Source organism: Petaurus breviceps, unplaced genomic scaffold, assembly GCF_028583685.1.
Source record: "Petaurus breviceps papuanus isolate PSGF00001 unplaced genomic scaffold, PetGlider_PUasm1.0 185, whole genome shotgun sequence".
Classification (NCBI taxonomy): Eukaryota; Metazoa; Chordata; class Mammalia; order Diprotodontia; family Petauridae; genus Petaurus; species Petaurus breviceps.
This window is the reverse complement of record NW_027185797.1, coordinates 103,235-109,982: the sequence shown is the minus strand read 5'-3', so window position 1 is coordinate 109,982 and position 6,748 is coordinate 103,235. Positions and strand designations below refer to the sequence as shown.

The 6,748-nt window shown below is 45.6% G+C and overlaps 1 pseudogene; it reads left to right on the top strand.

Moving 5' to 3' along the window:
- The first annotated feature begins 4,420 nt into the window (after positions 1-4,420).
- On the top strand, positions 4,421-6,422 carry LOC138161423 (kinesin-like protein KIF2C; annotated as a pseudogene).
- Positions 6,423-6,748: the final 326 nt, after the last annotated feature.

The window sequence follows — 6,748 nt, the reverse complement described above, 5'->3', positions numbered from 1 at the left end:
GGCAGGGTTTGAACCAAGGTCCTTGGATTCCAGAGCCTGTATTCTTTCTTCTGTAGCTTAATTCTATAATCAGAATAATTAGGACTTGGTAACTGACTCCTTTCCTTTCTATCAGTTAAAGATGATCATGAGATTTTGAATCCAAGAGATGAGGAGAATGGTGGCACAGAAATAAGAAGCTGGTTTTGGGAAGTAGGTTTAGGTGAGGAGTTGGGTTTGATTGACCTATAAGACACGTATAATCATCTAGTAGAAATTGTCCAGTGTACAGCTGGAAATGAGGAACAGGACTGGGAGAAGAGAGGAAAGGAGAAGGAAATAGGGGAGACTGGTATAGAGACAACTGCTGAAACCAGAAGAACAGATAAAGTCTTGGAGAGAAAAGAGAGAGCTAAGAAATTAAATTGGGTAATGCCCATATTTGGGATCAGGAACATCATTAGGATAGCTGACTTACAATTAAAGGGCACCTTTGAGGTAACAGAACCAAAAAAACCTTCATTTTACAGAATAGGAAGCTAAGGCTCAGACAAGCTCAGTGACTTGCCCAAGGACACATAGTAAGCGTCTGACTTCAGCAAAAACTGAATGCAAATCCTCCTCAAAGCCCAGGACTCAATCCACTGTATGAAGATGAGACAACAAAAGAAATAGTCAAAATGATAAGGAGGAGAGCCAGTGTATTGTGGAACCATCGAAATAATAGGAGTAAAGTAATTTGGGAGAGTAAGGGGTATACAACTGCATAAGATACTTTGGATAGATAACATAGATTAGATCAGACAGACAGGTAAATAGATAGATAGATATAGATAGATGATAGATAGATAGATAGATAGATAGATAGATAGATAGATAGATAGATAGATAGATAGATAGATAGATAGATAGATAGATAGATAGATAGATAGATAGATGACATTAAGAGTATTTGTCATCCATGGACAATAGATGACCTGATTTGACAATCACAAAGTAAATTGACCTCCTGAGAGAATTTTGCTAGATAATACAAAGGTTCTCCTGCAGATAACCAGAAAGAGACCCTTCCTCCCAGACTTGTATTCCCAACCAGGATGCTTAGAGTCAGAACTATTTCTGTGGGAGAACATAGGAAACTGCTTCTGGTAGCTTGTAGATTACCCTTAAGGGTTACAAGGAATCTCTCCACTACTCTTCCACACCTGAAGTAGGACCTTTAAGAATGTCTTTATCTTCAATGGTACTCCCTCCTTCATCCTGGGATGGTGGCTGGCTTGCCTAGAAGCCAGGGGCACCATGTTGAGCCTCTTCCAAGTCTGTCAAAGGCATGCCTGAATATGAATGATAGATTACAGAGTACACCAGAGTAGACATCTTTCAAGTCTAGCTTTGGAGCTGGGGGGAGGGGGTAATTTCAGGAAGCTTTTTTTATAAGAGATAGAAATAAAAAGGAAACTCCAAACTAACGACACACTTGACTGCATTGGAGCTCAGGAACCCAAGACTGAACCTCCACAAGTTTGCTATAGGAATTGAATAAAGGCTTTTCCAGTCCCATTTCATGTTTTATACTATTGCAAGTGGATTTCCAGTCAAAGTAAAGCAACTCTCAGATTCCACCTCACACTCATCAGAGTAGCAAAGGTGACAAAAAAGGAAATAATAAATCTTGTAGGGACTTGGGAAAACAGGCATATTGATGCACCATTGTTAGATCATATATGAGTACAGTCATTCTGGAAAGCAATGAAAAGTTACTAACCAATGCCTACCCTTTGACCCAACTTTATCAGTGCTAAGTATATACTCAAAAGACTATATAAGTACAAATAGCAATTTTTCTTGTAGTGGCAAAAAAATGTAAATTTAGAAGATGTAAATTAATTGAGGAATGGCTGAATAGATTGTACATGAGTATGATGGAATACAATTGTGTTCTAAAAAATAAGGGAATGGATGATTTCAAAAAATCATGGAAAGACATATGAACTGATACAGAATGAAATAAACAAAATCAGAAGAAGAGTTTATACTATAATATCAAAATTATCCAAAATGATCAATTTCATTAAAAATTGTTTTTACATGCAACTGGGAAATAAGATATACACGCAATGGGGTATAGAAATCCATCTAGCCCTACAAGAAAGCAAGGGGGTGGGGGAGGACATAAGAGAGAACAGATTGGGGGAAGAGGTGTTCAGAATGCTTGCTATGTTGGGGTGGGGGTAGGGGAGAGACGGGAAGAAAATTTGGAACTCAAAATCTTGTGGAAGTAAATGTTGAAAACTAAAAAAAATAAATTTATTCAAAATAAAAAAATAAAAATAATTTTTTAAAGTGATCAATTTTGAAGACTTGTAGAAACTTATGAAGAGTGAAATGAACCGGAAGAATATTTTATATAGTAACACTGTAAAAACAACTTGGAAAGCTATAAAAACTATGATCAATGTAATGACTATTCATTATTCCAGAGGACATATGATGAACATACTATCTATGACAGAGGCAATGGATTAGTGTGCAGAATAAGGGGTGCATGTGTGTGTGTGTGTGTGTGTGTGTGGTGTATCTAGCTAGTGAGGGAATTTGTTTTCCTCAAATATATATTTATTACAAGGAATGTGTTTTTCTTTTCTTTTATTCTCCAATGGGGTGAAGAGGTGGAAGGGAAAAAATAGATTTATGATTTTTGGGTTGTTTTTTTTTTTAACATTTTTGGAGTAGGGAAGGCAATGAAAGTTAAGTGACTTGCCCAAGGTCACACAGCTATTTAAGCGTCTGAAGCCAGGTTTGAATTCAGGTCCCTCTGACTTCAGGGCTGGTGCTCTATTCACTGTCCCACCAAGCTGCACCTGAGTTTTCTTTTTAATAGAGACGTGGAGGGGTGCTACAGATGGGGAATGTTGCCTGCACTTTCAGATGAGGTCACCATTAGCAATTGTCAATAAACATTTACTAGGAACCAACCATGTGCCAGGCACTATGCTAATAGGGAGGGACTGAAGTAGGAGGTATAGTAAAGCATCACTGAAGCATCATGTTGTTCTGGGAGTCAAGTGCCAGATGAGAAGGAAAGGAAATATAAAAATTGAGCCAAAGGCTGCCTCTGTGTGTATGTAAGAGAGCAGAGGAGAGAGGGAGGAAGGATGAGAGAGAGACAGAGACTGTGACTGTGTGTGTGTGTGTTGCTGCTACTGTGATGACTATGAACTGTCCCACAGATAACCATCAGGAACATGCATGTAATTTCCAAGCTCACTGAAAGTATCCTGTGAGCCCCTTGAGAACACAGACTGTCTTTGCCTTTTTTTTATCTCCAGCACTGAGCACAGTATCTGGCACACAGTAGGTCCTTCATAAATACTAGTTGGCTTACTGATAAGAGTCTAGACCAAGCCTTTTTATTGTCATGGACCGCTTTGGCAATCTGGTGAAACCTATGAACCATCTTGGAAGAATGTTTTATAATGAATAAGATACATAACATTACAAAAGGAAACATTTTATAAATTTGATAATGCATTTCAATATAACTTAAGTTCACCAGCCCTAGTTTTGGGGTGCCCTGATCTAGGGGCATATCATCCACATAGACAAAATAATGAGGAAGCCACAACTGTGTGCTATCCATTTAAGAATATGCCCTCTAGGGGTGGCCAGGTGGCTCAGCAAGTAAGAGCACCAGCTCCAGTGTCAGGATGACCTGGGGATCACATCTGGGCTCAGATACTTAGCATCACACCCAGAAATAACTGGCCACATACTGAGCAAGTTACTTTACCCCAATTGCTTTAAAAAAAAAAAAAGAATATATCCTCTAGAGGACAAGGAAGAATGCTTCCTTTAAGAGTTCAAACATCAAATTAAGTGAGAACCACACAGAAGGACCAAGTCCCAAGAACATGGCCTTGGCAATTAAAGCAAAACAAATCTCAGGGAAGAGCTACCCTGCCTTGTGTGCCAGGTCATGAAGGGCATTAAAAGCCAACCAAATGGCGTTATGTTTCATCCTAGAGGTAACGGAGTTTATTCAATAGAGGAAGGAGGAGGGAAGGTGATACAGTCTGATGGATGCTTTAGGAAGATCACTTTGATAGATGAGTAAAACATGGACTAGACTGAGGAAATATGAGACTGGGAAACCGAGAAAGCTACTGCATTAGCCCAGGTGTGAAGTGGGAGGAATCTATCAAAGAGAGAAAGGGGTCAAAGAGGCAGAGTTTACTTCCAGTATGCAAAGGCCAGGGATGGAGTTCAGTTCCAGAGTGAGGAGACCACTGTAGCCCAGTAGAGAAAGTCTAAAGAGTCAATAGTAAAGGCCAGGAGCCTTGAATATGAAGGTGGCCACCTCAGCTACTGCAGTTGCAGCCGCTGCTGCTTGGACACCTGTCCAACCCCCGCAATGCCCCTCGTTGCCCAACTTGCTTCACCCAACTGGCTCACCATGGACGCCACTCTGCTTGCCCGCCTGCTCCCAGGCCCAGCCATCAAGATTCAGTGAAGAAACGGCCTGATTCATAGCACCAATGTCATGACAGTAAATCTGAAGAGGTCCCCTGTTTCAGTGGAATGGGCAGAAGGTGGCACTGCCAAGAGCAAAGAGATTGACTTTGAAAATGGGGTGGCCATCAACCCAAAACTTCTGCAACTGTCTCCTCTCCCTGCCCAGCCAAAGGACAGCCTGCCTCTGCAGGAGAATGTCACTGTCCAGAAACAAAAGCGCCCATCAACCCTCTCCAAAATCCCTGCTCCAAAGAAGCTCTGTGTGGTCTCTCTACCCAGATGTCTGCCATGGCAGGGACCCAGTGGCTCATGGCCCAGAGAACAACATGGAGGTAGACCCCTCCACAGCCACCAACACCAGGGGCCAGTTTACAATTTCCACAGGTCTCCCTCGTGCCTCCCATGCTGGCATGACTGAGATCCCACTAGCTGCTGTTAGTGAAGCTGCAGAAGAACAGACGTCTTCCGTCAGAGGCAACTCTGCTGCCAACCCAGCAAATTCAGTCCGAAGGAAGACATGCATAGTGAAAGAAATGGAAAAAATGAAGACAAACGAGAAGAAAAAAGGGCCCAGAACTGCAATGGGAAGCTCTTTGACCTTCTAAACAAGAAGGCCAAGCTCAGGGCACTGGAAGACAGCAGGCAGCAGGTGCAGGTGGTGGGGCTACAGGAGCACCTGGTGAACTCCTTGGACAGTGTCATCAGGATGATAGAGATGGGCAGCGCCAGCAGGACTTCAGGGCAGACATTTGCCAACGCCAGCTCTTCCCGATCCTGTGCCTGCTTCCAGATCCTGGTCCGGGCCAAGGGGAAGCTGTATGGCAAGTTCTCCCTGGTGTATTTGGCCGGAAACGAAAGAGGGGCTGACACATCCAGTGCCACGACTGTCAGACCCTCGCGGAAGAGCCTGCTGGCCTGGAAGGCGTGTATTCGGGCTCTGGGGCAGAATGTTACATACCCCATTCCGGGAAAGCACGCTGACGCAGGTGCTCAGGGACTCCTTCACTGGGGCAAACTCCCGGACCTGCATGATCGCCGTGATTTCCCCAGGGATGAGCTCCTGTGAATATACTCAGAACACCATGAGATACGCTGACAGGGTCAAAGAGCTGAGCCCTCACAATAGTGGGAATGGGGAACTGCAGACCCGGCTGGAGACGGAAGGGGAAGAGCTGGGGCCCAACTCAGACAGTGCCAGTCAGCCCCGTGGTCTGTCCAAGGATGAAGAGGAGCTCTGGTCCCAGATGTCCAGCTTCCAGGAGGCCATGACTCAGATCGGGGAGCTCAAGGAAAAGGCCATAGAAGAGCTCAAGGAGATCGTTCAGTGGTCTAAGTGGGTGGAGCTGCTGGAGACCACGGAGCAGCCTGATTATGACCTGGAGACCTTTGCGAACAAAGCTCAGCTCGCTGCCACCAAGGGCATCAAGAGCTTCAGCAGTCTCCAAGGTCCCCACCCTCCCTGCCCCCACCCTCAGGCTCCTGTCTCTAGGGCTCTTGACCTGGCCCTCTGTCCTCTAGCTGTATCTCGTTCCTCAGCCCCTTTGGGCCAGGACTGGGAGGGTTCCAGGTGGTCCTGGGGAAGTATCCCTTAGTGGTTCATGCTGGCTTCCATCCACCTCAATGCCTTGCATGTTACTCCCCCTGGCTCCTGATCCTTGGATCCTCAGCACCTCCAGTCAGCCATGGGGGAGGGGGCCAGGCTGAACCCACTGATCCTGAGGGAGGGGGTAGCTGGAGGGGGCCAGGCTGAAGCCACTGACCCTGGGGGAGGGGGCCAGGCTGAAGCCACTGACCCTTGGGGAGGGGGCAGCTGGAGGGGGCCAGGCTGAACTAAGGCCTCTTGTTCAGATGTTCCACAGGCCCTGTACCTGGCCATGCATCTGGAAGAGCAGACAAGCCTGCAGATGAGCAGCCACAAAGGACCTCAGTAACGTGCTGGTGAAATATGTTCAATGGTTAAGCTCTCCCTTCAGGGTGTCTGCATGCCCTCCTTGTTTGGGGGGCTAGGGCACACTGCTGGATCTGAGCCTGGGCAGCTTCCAAGGCCCACTGTCCACTCTGTGCTCTGGACGGGCAGGCCCTGGGACTCCCAGCCAGCCTTCTTTTTTCCATGTCTGCTGTGTAGAATTTTCTACTGTACAGTCTTAGTGAGCATTCAGCCTGTGTGACTGATGGAGGGTTGGCCAGCAGCTGTCTCAGAGCTGGGAGATAAGGAAGAAGTAGTCTTCCTTTGCCTTCCAGGGCTCTGGCCTGCCTT